This window comes from Schistocerca piceifrons, chromosome 6 (assembly GCF_021461385.2).
Source record: "Schistocerca piceifrons isolate TAMUIC-IGC-003096 chromosome 6, iqSchPice1.1, whole genome shotgun sequence".
NCBI classification, from domain to species: domain Eukaryota; kingdom Metazoa; phylum Arthropoda; class Insecta; order Orthoptera; family Acrididae; genus Schistocerca; species Schistocerca piceifrons.
Window position 1 is genome coordinate 153,913,018 of NC_060143.1, and position 14,312 is coordinate 153,927,329.

Genomic DNA, 14,312 nt, shown 5'->3' on the forward strand with positions numbered 1-14,312 from the left:
GTTAGGCTGGAGCAGGTTCACTAATTATTATCATATCTTCCTGTGATCTGTTTCTGCTCTGTGCATGGAGACAGAAGAACACCTACTGGGAATGTTCTATCTTATCTTTCCTGTGTCACTCTACAATGCGTTGCAGCTGCTCTATGAAGTAACTTTCCTGGTGTTATAACATTAAGCGTGACATAAAGGTAGTAAGAAAGCATAGCATCTCATGAGGTGTGCTGAGGGGAAGGCAATGATGACGTCTGTTGAGAGAGATCGCGTATTAAATCAGTTAAATGAAAGAATAAAAGTGTGGCGTAAAGAGAGGACAGTTGGGGTGGCGAGAATTAGTCGGAGCACGCACCAGCGGCCTGCAGAAGAGAAGACGCTCATCAGTGCGCTGTACTAAGGGAATAGTGTCAGCGCTGCTGTATGAAAAGGAGCCACAGGCTGTCCAGAAACATCGTCGCGTTGGACGCATATAGCAAACCTTCCATGCGCCACCTAGACAAGGAAGCTGCATTCATTATGAGACCTGGGCCTGTTCTCCATTCGAACACTCCACGCTGGCTAATTCAGTGTGAGACACATTTCGATATTACCAAAATGACAAAATCTGCTACAAAACTACGCTGGATATCGGCAAGAAACATCTTACGTTGTGTCTGCCAGGGGGCGCGGTCTGCCGCCGGCAGTGCTGCGAGGCGGTCACGCTCCAGAGCACTCCGGGCGAGGCGAGCATCGTGTGTTTGTGTTTCCTTCGGCCGCTGTTTTTAAGTGCCGTTTTACTTCTAACCCACCATGTCACACAACTCTCGGAAGAAGACATTACGTTTCGACTTTTGTTCCGACTTTGCCCGATTCAAGGCCCTGGAAGTAGAACGATTTATTCGCGATGAAGTTAAAATACCATCAACGGCTCTAATTGGTATCCACTTGTCCATAGTTAGCTGTACCGTATACGTCAAAATGATCAACGATGCGGCGTGCGACAAGGTGCTTCAAGAGGCAAAACGTGGACTGCGCTTCTGTCTTTTCCGACGGCAACGTCGGAACCGTTACCGTCGATCACGCAGGTCTCGGCACACGGACGATAAGGATCTTCGAACTGCCGTTCGAACTACCAGCAGACGTCGTCACCGAGGCGCTCCGTCCTTATGGCAACGTTCTGCAACATGACGCCGAACGCTGGGTACAATTTCAAACCTATCCCGTTGTAAACGGTGTCAGAAGGGGCCGCATCGAGTTGCAGAAACACGTGCCTTCCTATCTAAGTATCGGAGGCTGCCGTGCCATTATAATGTGTGACGGCCTACCTCGCACCTATTCCGGTTGCGGGAAAGAAGGTCATCTACGGTCTGAATGGATTCAGTGACGTGTCGCGCAGCTCCGGTTGTCGGAAGCGTCTGTCACACCCATGATGACCGCCCTGCCGGTCACTTACGCAGCGGCTCTTGCCACGTCTACAGTTTCGTCCAGTCCGTGCAGACGTCCCACATGACATCCTTTTCGCCTAACAGGCTCCCGCACCGGTCACTGAAGAAACCAGTATTTATTCATAATACCTGTTTGAAAATTTCACTGTCCTCACCAACGCCTTCGAAGCAGGACGACGCTCCTCCTTGCTGTCGTCCGATAATGAGGAAGACGTGCGCAAGCAACGCTCGCCACGTAGGCGCAAACGCCGCCGCCGTTCACCCACGGGCTCTCATAGCGTCGCCACCCAAGACGACGAAGACGACACCCAACCAGCCGACATTTCCACGCAGAGGTCGGCGGACAGCTTTTAGGATGAACAAGACGTTTCGCAGGACGGGACCACCATGGAGGTCGCCGCGCACAGTGGAACGATCAGTGTTTAGGTTGAGACGCCTGTCTCTCCACCGACAGCTCCAGATCTCTCTCACCACGATGCAATTGCCACGTACATTGGACGGACCCACGGCACAGGAGCATAGGGCGACGACGTTGAGGAAGGTACTCCCCCTCCTCCGTAAGAGATGCCTCCCCCGCAAGAGGCTGCCTGTTAACATCAAAAGCGAGACACCGCAGCAGATTGGACGGGCCGCTCGCCGGTGGCCTCCTCGTATCTCTCTTGGTGATGGCAGACGCGCGTCCACCACCACTGCAACAAACGTACCAGTTCGCCACACTGAACATCAACATGATTGACACTCCACCCAAGCTTCAGCTCCTATGTGTCATGCTTCGGGCCTCAGACGTCGACGTCGCCCTTCTTCAGGAAGTACGCTTTGACACATTACCACCGGTCTACGGCTACGATTTATACAGGTCCACATGTGATCAATCAGGGCGTGGAGTGGTTTCATACATACGCGAAGGAATCCCACTCACGGACTCACGGATACGATAATCCTTCGCGTTGGTAGGGGCATGGCTTTTACCATCTTCGACACGCGCGTCATCAATATCAACGCCCCATCCGGCTCCACGAACCGTCGGCAGCAGTCCACATTTTTCGGACATGACGTGGCGCCCCTGTTTTCTGGGCGCTATGATCGCCTTATCATGGGAGGCGATTTCAACTGCGTCCTCCATCCGCAGGACCAAATGCCTGGTTATTTGCCATGCCCGGCGCTGCTTATCTTAACTGAAGATTTTCATTTAGTGGACGTTTGGGAGACAATTAATGGCAATACCCCCGGTTTTAGCCATTACACAGCACATTCTGCAAGCAAACTGCACCGGTTTTATGTCTCTGCCCACCTTGGAAACGAAGTCTCCCAAGCAGAACGATGGCCCCTTGCATTTTCGGACCATTGCGCCGTCATTTCCTTCCTGGCTTTGCCACCTAAATCAGTTTGGCGCAGCAGCGGTTACTGGAAGCTTAATACCTCCCTCCTTAATGATCCACACTGCTGACAATGTATTGTCACCACATGGGCGTCTTGCGAAAAACGCCTCGCACAGTACACATCCACGTTCATTGGTGGCTCAGCTGTGCCAAACCTGCGATCGGAAAGGTCTTCATGCGATGTGGCAAGGAAGCAACAGCATGGCATCCAGACAGCACAAATTTTCACTACGTCGTCCTCCGTGAGCTCGATGCGCTCCCTCCATCACCTGAAACCCATAGGGAACATCAGCGTACTAAAGCTCGGCTCCTCTCTCTCCAATGTGCACGACTCTATGGTGTCGTGGAGCGCTCCCGACGACAAGGCCTCCTCCACGACGAAACGCCGTCCACAATCCATGCCGCATCCGACCATCGTCGTAGACGTCAACTTTTCGTCCCCAACATCACGACCTCTGACCGTGTTCACCACACAACACAGGCGGCAGTGGTGTCTGCCTTCGCTGAACATTATCGCCAATTTTATGACGACGAACCGATGGCAACGCCAATTCCTGATGAACTCCATCCTTCCCCTGATCGGACCCTCATCGTAGAGGAGTCAACGTCCTTGATGTCTGCCATCACCGCAGAAGAGGTCGTAGATGCGGTCAACAAGGGGGCCAAGAACAAATCACCAGGGCCATATGGTCTCCCCGTGGAGTTTTACCGGGCGCTCACCACGTTAATGCTTCCTCGATGGACGGAAATGATTCAGGAACTCTTTACTCCGTCCTTCCCAATTCCACCTGATTTCATCACTGGCATTCATCTACCTGTGCCTAAGCCGAAGGGAGGGTCTCATGTCTCTGCATATCGCCCCCTTACATTAATGAATGGAGTCTATAAAATCTATGCCCGGTCCTTTCACCGGAGCAGACTGCACGTGGTTGTGGGGCCACTTTGCAAACAGCCCTCGGAGAATGCCGTGACCTCATCGCGCTGGCGGCAGTTTGCCGCCTTCGTGCAGCGCTGGTATCCATAGATTTCACGGGTGCCTTCGATCGCGTTCGACACTCATTCCTCCTCACGGTGGCGACACGTATGGGCTTTACATTACTCTTTGGGGATGCCATTCACCTGTTACTACTTCCAAGGTCTCGACGGTACAAGTCAATGGGAGGCTTGTAGGACCGATTCCTATACGCCGCTCTGTGCGTCAAGGACGTCCTATGTCTACTTTACTATATGCCATTGCACTTGAGCCCGTCATCACTGGTCTTACCTCTACGCTGCAGGGTCTCTCTTTACGTGACTGCACCTTTCAGTGCAGGGCTTATGCGGACAACCTCCTCTTTCTTACCTGCTCCTCCATGGAACTCAATGACGCCATCCGATGGATCCACCAGTATGGACGTCTTTCGGGTAGCATTCTCAATGTCTGCAAATCGACTATGATGCTCACTGGGCGCGGCATCCCGGTTATGGTGCCGACCCCACTCCTAGTCAGTACCACCCTTCGTTACTTGGGTATCGAATTTACTCGTTTTACACACCACACAGTGGCCCTCACTTACCGGCGGCTTTTGCACCATGTCCTCTGTAAAGTGCACCGTAACTTAAACCAACTTCAACATGTTCCCTATGTCAACATGTCTGTCGCCCCTAAACTGTCACACGTCGCCCAGATCCTCCCAATGCATCCAATCAGCCTTTGGATATTTCTTGCCAGCAGGGGCATTTTTCAAAGTCCGCTACAACACTATAACACTGCCTCCTGCAAAAGGTGGCCTCGTACTCGTCAATTTGCGGGCACGATCTTCTGCGCTCTTTGTCCATACTATGTTGCGGTACTGGCAGGGGCCGGTCCCGTCCTTAACACGCAGTCTCTTACATATCCTCTGACCAGCTTCTCTCGATCAGCCGATCAATGTGGCACCTATTTCTCCATTATGGTACCACGTCGTCAATTGTTTCAGCTACGTTTGGGCCGAACTTCCAATCACCAGTTCTACCCGTACAAAAACTGTTATCGTTTGTTTATGCTGTCCAACCCTTGCGACACCCTGACAATAACTGGCGAACGGTTTGGGGGTGTGTGCATCCTTTTTACCGTCGTCTGTGTCTGCACTCTGGTATGTTTTAGTCTGTGGAAAATACCCGACCAATAGTCGACATTATCGCATACGAGTGGCCACCTCCCCACCCTGCCCTGATTGTTAGTTGGAAGACACCGACGAGCACCGGCTTACATGCCACCTGAAACGAAACGTTTCGCTCCTCATCCAACGAATCGTGGGTTTTTGCCTCCGTGCCCCGCCAACGACGGTAAACGCAGATTTCTTGTTGTTGCCCCAGACATTTCACTACCGTCTTGCTTAGCACCATACACTGATCTGGTTCAGAGGACAGGCCTTCGAATACCTCTTTCAGAGTGATCCACATACAGTCCTCGACTTCTGGTACAAAGTTGTGACCGCGCATAGCACCCTCACCCGAAAACCATCTTACCGCCAAACTTTTGCCGGTTATCTCCGCAGCATCTTCCTTGACCTCCCTCAAGGTTGACGTGTGCCATGCCTACGCGTCACATGATGCAACACCCTTATCCACGTTCCCATGCATCGACAAATAAAAAAAAGACAAGATGTCTTATATTTTGTTGTATTTAGTGTTTTCTAATATTTTTGTTAAATTAACAAACATTTGTATATGTTTAAATTGTACCTTGAAGAACTGTTGATTTGTGTATATATATGTATTGTTAGTTTGTTCAATAAAAACAATTGCATCTAGGAAAAAAAAGGAAATAAAAGACAGAATGTCTTATATTTTGTTGTATTTAATGTTTTTCTACTATTTTTGTTAAAATAGTAAACATTTGTATATGTTTAAATTGACCTTGAAGAACTGTTGCATTGTATATATATATATATATATATATATATATATATATATATATATTGTTTGTTTCTTAAATAAAGATTATTGCATCTAAAAAAAAGGAAGTGGTAGCGTTACCGCCTACCATTCAAGGGGGCCCGGGTTCGGCTTCCGGCAGGGGACTGGGTGTTGTGTGTCCACCATCATTTTCATTATATTGACACGAAGTCGCAGAAGTGGCGTCAACCAGAAAGACTTACAATACGGCGGCCGAACCCCGAAGGGAATATCCTGGCCAATAAATGCCATAGGATCATTTTATCTTACCTTGTACAAGCTCCACGGATCATTCAGAACGACTGAAGCTCGCGCATTTTGCGAGAGACCAGCCACCAAACCATCCACCATAAAGAGATCTGTAGTGACGTCTGGTAGGGTGAGAGACGATATCATGAATATCTGAAAAACGCCTCAGGTCCTGGGTTCGATCGAGTCAACTGCATACATCTGAACAAAAATCTTCAGGAATAACCCTCATTCTGCCAACGACCTTGTCACAAAGGACGGGGGAACAGACAGAAATACAATAATACACAGTCGAATGACAGTTTGCTTTTTAAAAAAAATTACTGAATTGTTCACAGTAACCCGACACATTCGATTTCACTCTATACTCGAGGAGAAACAGGTGTTGCTTAAGGATAGATCGAGGTACGAAATGATCTTTGAAAATTTCTTGCTTGTGTTATCATCCACTTAACATGCTGTATGTATACCGCTTAATAGCTCTAGCCAGACACCTTTTGGAATGTTTAGCCCATTAGAAAATATTCCTTTAGAAAGAGAAGCATTCAATTTCAGTTCACTACTAACCTTAGTCGTTTATGTTTTTCCGTAATCCGGAAAATGGCACAATTGCATTTTAGTAAAGTTCATTCATTGTATATTGCAGCAACTTTAATTTACAACTACCAGAGTTGTAGCTGTTTCGTACTAATAGTAATTTCATGTATCTCGGGAAGAGAGGCCAACGGCAGGAGGGCATCGAATATCAGTGTTTGTCAGACAACTAGATTTTTAGACATACGCACCTTAAATTCGTGGTATATATATTTGAGTAATGGTTTTCAGTAAAGCTTATCTGATGCATGAAATGGAAATGAATTTAAAACAAAACCTAAAAAGTCTCATCCGTAAGACAAAAATTATCACAGATACCGTTTGATTGTGTTAATGAAGGAAGTCTCTATGTGGCAGTTCCTACAATAATAATGCAGACTGTTCGGAAATTGTTTCTTTAAGTTTGCGATCGTTCCACAGTGCTCGATTATAAGCCACAAATCATGACACCTTTTTTTTAGTAAAAAAAGTTGCGCTTCTTGGTAAGACACCACTATCGCTACTATGCTGCTGTCCACTCTGTATAGATTTTAATTACCTGTGAATCGTCTAATTGCGACCTTCACATGGCTTGGGAGACAGTCAGGAAACAAACATTCAGATTATTGGTTCCTCAGTAATATCTTCAGCTGTCGCTTCCGATCCTTCAGACTCTTTTGTCCGTTATTTTTAGACCTGCAGTTTCCGTATGTTCCAGAACCTGAGTTGTCGTACCGGGAGTGACAGGGGTCAGCTTACACCGTTATTACTTTTTACCTAGCTAGTTTCCTGTGGCACATCTGCAGCAACAAACAAAACTTTCTAGTTGTTGACTTTAGTAGAAAATGTGCTTGTCACTTAACCAATGAATACAGCTTTCTGTGTGTCAACATGTTTATGCAGATGACAACGTGTTTACATCAAAAGTTAGCGGCTGTAATTATAAGAATGGCTGTAACTGATGCTTCTGGCATATGCATTGGATAACGATTCGCTTCTCCTGAGTCTGCAGGTGATGTGACGTCACGATTTCCGGTCAACACAACGAGCTAGCATCCCAGTATGTTATATTTCCTGTACGTTACAACAAGAAAAGTTGCGTATGATGAGCTACCCTGTGCCAGAACAGAGCTATATTACTGCGGCGCACGTCTACGTCCACGTGGTATTAGTGGCTGGTTGCTGGGTAATATTTCCTAATGTCAATTTGTCTGCTTCTCTGTTACGCGTCAAGGTATAATTTTACACAACTTTTCTTGATTTACAAGATTTGACATTGCCAAGTGTGTTGAGAACGCGACCTTCATTAACATTATGTTATTTATTTGCCTCGATCGCTCTTTTATGAAACGATGACCATCTTCGATTGTCCAGGCACTCATCTTCAGATCATTAAAATATCATTACAGTGAGTAACTTGTCATAGCTAGTACAAAAACGTACTAAGTCTTTAAGACTACTGTGTGTTCTGTCAACACATTCCTCTCCGTACTCGTGGTATTGGGTCATTCGATATTAATCACTGATGAAACCGATTTAACTCTCTAATATTTCCATTTCCAACCTTACTAAGCACAATGTTACCGAAATTTTTGTGTCTTCTGTAACCAGTTCCGGAATTAATGGCAAACATCGAGTTCTTTGTGTATTTATTCACCTTCTGTCTTTACCGTAATAAATCGGAGGAGACCAAACGAATTTTTCGTTTCTCTCAAATTTACAAACGAACTGCGAGGAACGGTTCGCTTTCAGTACACCGAACGCGAGATTAACACGGTATGAATTTCCACTGAACTGGAGCAATATGTAGAGCTGTGGTTGGCGTATTTTAAGATCTCTGGAACAGTAAGCATCACTCCATCATTCTTTGTTTATCTTAAATGTGTTTTACTTTACATTTGTGAATACTGCGTATCTATCTATATTGGGCCAGTGGCTTCAAAATATAATCTTCTTAGCTGACGAGCAGTACAAAGCAGAATCATACTGTGAGAACAAGTGACAAATACGCTTCTAACTTTCACAATAAATAATTATTCAGAAAGCATATGCCTGAGGAATTAAATATGGCGGGTTAAGTTATGAGACAGCGATTATACAGTGTGTAAATTTTAAGCTGACAAACCAGAATAACTAGAAAAATAAGCTTCACACGAAAAAATGTGTAGAATCCAAAGTTGAATATTTTCCAGTGGGACATGTGCCGGTGCTAAAACTTTAAATTTGCAAATGGGAACCCCCATTTTTACTGCAGAATCAGATTCTACATAAAAAACTACGTATATTTTGTCTTAAACATTTGTTTTGATTCTTGGTATTTGGCGTTGTAATTCATGAAAATCCATGTTCTCATTTTTGCGTGGAAAATGGTTAAAGGAAAATAAACAGTACTTAGTTACTTATTCAATTTTGATTCGCCAAAACTAAAACACTCTCTCTTTCCCCGTAGGGTGGGGTTTGAGAGACAGAAATTAGAACTTTGCCACGAAACAAATAAAACTTATCCCAATCTACGGAAAAAAATAATATTTGGGTCAACATCTATAAAACTGTAATTCCTATATCTCAAACCCCGCCCTATGGGACGAGAGGTAGAGTTTTAGTTTTAGCGAATCAAAATTTACGAAGTTGTTAAGTATTTTTTATTTATCGGTAACCATCATCCACGCAAAATTGAGAACATGGATTTTCTTGAATTACAGCGCCAACTACCAAGAATCTGAACAAATCTTTAAGACAAAATGTACGTAGTTTTTTATGTAGAATATGATTCTGCAATAAAAAGATAGGAGTTCCCATATAAAATTTTAAAGTTGCCTCCCGCCCCACCCGCGGGCTAATTTTAGCACCAGCATATATCCTCCTTGAAAATAATCAACTTTGGATTCTACACATTTTTTCGTGTGAAGCTTATTTTTCGAGTATTTCTGGTTTGTCAGTTAAAAATTTACACCCTGCGGTAAAATTAGAAATTCCCTAATCAATGCACGTGGTTGTTGCAGTGTGTGGGAAGGGTCTGCCACAAAGTGTGAGGTACATTACGATTAATACATGTAGGTGTACAAAGACTTCAAGATTTATGTTCTTATCAAATAGAGTTCAGGGCCAAACAATGCTTCTGACTTGCAGAAGCTAGAAAACCGTCCCACACTGCTCATCGACTTAAAACCTCCACAAAGCCGGGCTACGACCAGAGGTGTGGCCCAAACACAGTTTTGAACGGTTGTATGACCCCAGCGTCTTAAAAGCGATCGATTTCGAGCTTAACGGCCTTCTGTAAGGGAACTGGAAGAGGACGTGCACGACAGAACCGAATCACTGCACCTGGACGTAAAGAAATATGGGTCCCAATGTCAGTGACGCACACCAAGGCAGGCTCAAACAGAGATGCGAAAGAGGCACAAAAGTTACCTAGTTCCCTGGAGGGAACCGTCCCGGAGACGACCTGAACTTCATCCGTGATGGAGAAACCAAACAGGGATAAACCATCCAGGCCAAACATTTTGCCAGCGGAATGACTGTTGACATCATACAGCTTTAGAAACTGTGTAACCATCCTGTATCTGGCCGTAATGGTGAATTTACCTCTGAAGGGAATAGAGCTGTCACCACACACAACCAGACTGCGAGAGGGTGTGGCCAACGCAGGGTAACTAGCGTATGTCCTGAGGTTGACCATGGAAACTGTCGCTCCCCTATCCATTTGAAAACAAGCGTGCAGACTAGCAATCATGAGATCAATAAAAAACATTTGGGGCGCAAGAATAGCCCTGTGGATCCACGGTCTGGACGGCACACTGTTCAGAGATGTCCATTCCTGTCACAACGAGTGCAGTGCGCCCAACGATCAGGGCAGTCTGCCTGCTGGTGACTCACAGACCTCGCTGGCTGCGGCGACGCGGCTGGACTGGCTGCTCACAGGTCATTGACATGTCCTAAAGCGACGAATCACGAGACCGCCGGCGTGAAGTAGGCGGCGAGAAGTCCGTCTCCACGACGGTGGTAGAACCGCAGCGATCTGGGGTGGACCATATGACATTCATTTGCTGCCTGCGCGTTCCCGTAAGAATGCGCGATTTTCAGTATATCGTCCAAGGAAGGATTGTCGAGCTTGAGGGCTGCAGTGCCAGCTTCTGGATTTGGAGACAATTCTACCACTACGTCCCAGATCATGGAATCGGCATCTGGGGTTTTAAAAGACGGGTTGGCACCAGTAAAATCGCAGCGACGACTCAGACCTTGCAAATCCGTCGCCAACGATCGATAAGACTAGCCCGATTGCTTGTGAGACTAATGGAACTTGAGGCACGATGCGACCACGTGGAACCGTTGTTATTAATACGCCGACAACATCGAACACATTACCCCAAAAGCAAATGTAACCGGGTTTGAGAGGTGTGCCACACATCTTAAGCAAGAAAAACGTCTTTCGGGACCCCAAGAAAGGAAGAGCGACCGTTGGTGAGCAACGTCCGAAACCCGAAATGTGGCAAATTTCTGTTTCAGCCACTGCAAAAATTTGTTTAAATCCTCATTGGTATCACTGAACTTCGGAAATGCAGGTGGGTGGGACTCTGTCTGGGAGATGACCAAAGTCAGAACAGGACGTGACCCTTGCACCTGTAATAGATCTGACAGCAGCTGACTTTCCTGACGCAAAAGTTCCGTATACTGCTGGAACGGCTGATGGAATTGCTGTTGCAATTGTTGCTGACAGAGCAGCTTTTGCTGTTGCTGTTACAAGAGCTGTACAAGTTTTGCATCCACACTGCACCGGAAACCTTAGACTTCGTCCCCAGTTCTACTGACGGGAAACAGACCCGATCGTGAGCAGCAGGCCGACCGGCCTAGGGCATCGATTGTGAGACGGCCAAACCAACAAGAAGACAGCTATGGACGATAACGATGAGAACAACCACCAACGTATAGGACAGTAGACAAGCCCAAAGAGGAAACCGGTTGAAGAGCCTAGGCATAACGAAATCAAGAACCAACAACGATGTACACGATATACGACTCACGAGAGCAGTCATAAAATAAGTTCTCAGCCTTCTTTTTTTTTCCTTTATTGCCCCATATGGGCAGAGGAGGGTTGGCAGCAGGACAATCCGCTGCTCTTCAGATAAGTGACATTACAGTTGTATAAGAAGAGAATACTATACATTAGGGGGAAAAGAGGCGGAGACAAAGGGGGTTAAAGTGTATACTGACACAGGGATGTGCACTGTGGGATACTTAAACGAAGTCAACATAAAGTTAAAAGAACACAGTTAGCGAGTTGTGGAGCACATAAAAGACACAAGAGTCACACGAATAAGTTAAAAGTTGGCCACAGTATGAAAACACACCACAAGAAGACATTTAAAAAACCTTTGTAAGCGAAGGAGCACACACGAAAAATAAAAACTAGCTGGAGGGACCTGCCGACACAGAGGAGGCTGAAGAGGAGGGAAGAGATGAAAGAGAGGAGAAAGGAAGGAGCAGCAGGGGAGGTGGGGCTGGTCTGGATGGGAGGAGAAGAGGAAAGGAGGGTCAGGGGGTGCACCAACTGGCAGGAGATGGGCGGGGTGGTAGTTGAAGAGCCAAGGCAAGTCAGGAGGGAGCGCAGAGACACAGAAGGGGAGCACAGGAGGGAGGAAAACCACTTAAGGGAAGGACAGAGGAGGGGAGAGGGAGCCCTGAAGTGTAGAAGGGGGCACAGGTGGGGCTAGATTTGGTAGGAGGGGTATAGATCAGGGTGAAGCTCATCATCTGGAAGGGGTAGTTGCATTGGGAAAGGATGTGGACGATGTGGAGATGGAGAGAAGACAGGACACAGTGGTAAGGGCATGGCAGAGGGTTGGGGGTAGAGAGAATAGAAGACCCGATGGGGGGGGGGGGATCGAGTTGGCAGGCGATGTAAAGGGTTTGGATGTGTTTGAGGAAAAGGAGAAGATGTGGAAAGCGGATGAGGACGTAGAAGATCAGCATGGGAATTGTCTAGGTCTTGGAAGGGTTAATGCAGAGGAGCAACTGGTTGCACCAAGCAGTGATCTGGTCAAGGTGGGTTTGAGGGGTACTTTGGGACCGTTGAAGAGTAGGATAATGGGCCAGGAGGACCGTTAATCAGCAAATTGGAGAAGGTGAACAGGTGAAGGAAGTTTGTGAATACCTGCAGTATACAGGAGATACAGGAGAGAGGAAAGGACGGAGTCTTGGTGCACGCCAGCGGTGGGTAAGAAAGTACAGGAGTTGGTTTACGGATACTGACACAAGAGGGATGACAGGAGAGGAAGGAAGCAACGAGAATGACGAAATTCGTGGGTAGAGCGTGGGTTTGGAGTTTAAAGAGGATCCCGGGATGCCAGACACAGTCGCAGGCGTTCTGGAGGTCGAGGGAAACAAAGAGATTGGAGCGACGGGAGTTAAATTGGAGGGAAAGAAGATTAGTAAGGTTAAGGATCTGGTTGTCGGCTGTGAAGGAGGGCCAGAAGACACACTGGGTAAGGGGAAGGAGGTGGTGCTGCTTAAGGCAGTGATGAATACGACGTGAGAGGATGGGCTCTAAAACCTTACTGAACATGGAGGTGAGGCAGATGGGACAATAGGAAGAGGTGGCAAGGGGGGTTTGCTGAGTTTAGGGAGCAGCAGGACATTGGAGGTCTTCCACAGGTCAGGGTAAAAGCCAGTGCAGAGGAGAACGGTATACAGGGTAGCAAGGGCAGCCATGGAGGAGGGAAGAGGGGTTGGGATTCCTTGAGGTGGTACTAGTTCTGAGCAACTGCGCTGCCGTGGCGGTAGTTCTGAGCCACTGCGCTGACGTCTTTATAGGGCCCCCGTGAGCGCCGACAGGCTGGCGCGGCAAGTGTGGCCCACGCACAGCGCTGTGGCGGTGGCAGCAGCGCTAACTGGTTACAGAGGCGCCGCCAAGCGGCTGTCGTCAACGTCCACGCCTTCTGGCGGTCTGTCCAAATTGTCGGACCGAGACACCGGGCACCTCGATCGGGCTCTCCGCGCCATGGATCCTCAACCGAGAAGCCCATCGCCACATCACTGACGGTATCTTTCTGATCTACTCTGACTGTCTTCATGCACGCCTCGCTGCGATCCTTACTGCAAAAGGTGGCTATTGAGCCGTTTGACTGGTGGTCACATTAATTTGACTGATCAGTGTACTTAACAGTAATTCACTGTGAGTAAAAATACGGTATTATTATCAGTAGCCATGACTGAACAACCACAACTGACAGTCATGTTTTGCCGTTCCGACAGTTGGTATTCTGCCTGTGTTGAAGAAAAGTAAGGTTTTTTTTTTGTGGAAGCGTCGTTTAGAGCACGTTTGCCATGCTAATAAACGTGGAACATCTCCAAACCGCAGCACTTCTTGCTTGTGTTCACGTATAACACTTCAATAGCCGTTACCGTAAATAATGTGTGATATGGTTCTTTGTCGGTGCAGATTAGTGTCATGATGAGTGGTGAAGCAATTCAAGGGCAAGTTCAAAAGCTATCTGCGACTTCTTGCAGAAGGTTTGTCCGAATCCAGTTCTTTTGAGAACTGATACAGATCTTGCAGCAATAAAGAAGGAAGATTGGGGTTCAATGTTCCATCAACATCGAAGTCACTAAAGAGGGAACTCAAGCTCTGATCGGAGAAAGGTAGACGTTGGTCACTGAGAAATACTTCACAAAGGAACCTTTTTGAAATATGTTTGGGTAACTACAGAAAATTTTAATGTGTATAGTCAGAAAGTAATTTCCAATCTTCACGAGAGCAAGTCTAGTTGTTTCTCAC